This window comes from Orycteropus afer, unplaced genomic scaffold, assembly GCF_000298275.1.
Source record: "Orycteropus afer afer isolate SDZICR_OR568_19922 unplaced genomic scaffold, OryAfe1.0 scaffold00170, whole genome shotgun sequence".
Lineage (NCBI taxonomy): Eukaryota > Metazoa > Chordata > Mammalia > Tubulidentata > Orycteropodidae > Orycteropus > Orycteropus afer.
In genome coordinates this window covers 5,923,317-5,924,439 of record NW_006921757.1, presented here as the reverse complement: position 1 = coordinate 5,924,439, position 1,123 = coordinate 5,923,317, and positions in this window count along the sequence as shown.

Below are 1,123 nucleotides of genomic sequence, written 5' to 3'. Positions count from 1 at the left end.
AAGTCAGCCTTGGGTTGAAATTATAAACTGAATGCTTCAGAAATAGTCTTCCCCCTGCCAAATGTGATTAGGGTACAAGGACAGCAAAGTTAGCGTCCTGCTGCTTCCTTAGAGGTTTGCCTTTTGCGTGCTGGAGAATGATTCCTTACGGAGGTCATTCAAAACCCCTTGAAGCAGAGTTGACCCAGACACATGGCAACCCCACGTGGGTCCGAGCAGAATTGTGCCCCGTGGTTGTCAATGTCGATTTCTCAGGAGCAGATTGCTGGGCCTTTCTTCTGAGGTGCCTCTGCATGAACTCAGACCTTTGTGACTTTGGTTAGCAGCAGAATGCATTAAACATTTACGCCACCCAGGGAACCAGGGTAATTTATTGTTTGTTGTTAGCTGCTGTTGAGTGGGCTCCGCTCATGTCAAGCGTATGTAGAAATGAATGAAATGTTGCCCAGTCCCACACCATCTTCATGACTGCTAAGTTTGACCCACTATTGCAGCTCGAACATTGTTGAGCTATTGTGTTAATTCACCTCAGGGTTTCCCTCCCATTTTTTGGCCCTCTATTTTACCAAACAAGATGCCTTTTACTAGCAATTGGTCTTTCCTGATAAGCTATCCAAAGTAAACAAGTTGAAGTTTTGCCATACTTGCTTCCGAGGAACATTCTGGTTGTATTTCTTCATTCTACTGGCAGTCCAATGTATATTAAGTATATTTTGGGCAACACTATAGTTTGAATGAATGAAAATAATTGACAATTCAGAATGTAAATTCATAATTTTCAAGTATAAAATTGTCCAATCTTTTCATGATTCCTGTGAATGTTGTCGTTGTTATGTGCCATCGAGTCGGACCCGACTCATAGTGATCCTCTGTACAACTGACTGAAACACCACCTAGTCCTGCACCATCCTCACAATCTTTGCTATGCTTCAGCCCATCATCGCAGCCACTGTGTCAATACATCTCATTGAGGGTCTTCCTGTTTTAGTGTAGTGCCTAAGGCACTTGACTGCTAACCAGAAGGCTAGTGGTTCAAACCATTCCTCAGAAGGAAGGTTGGGCAATCTACTTCCGTAGTGATACTATCTCAGAAACCCAAGGAGGGGACTCTATGAGTTGGGTC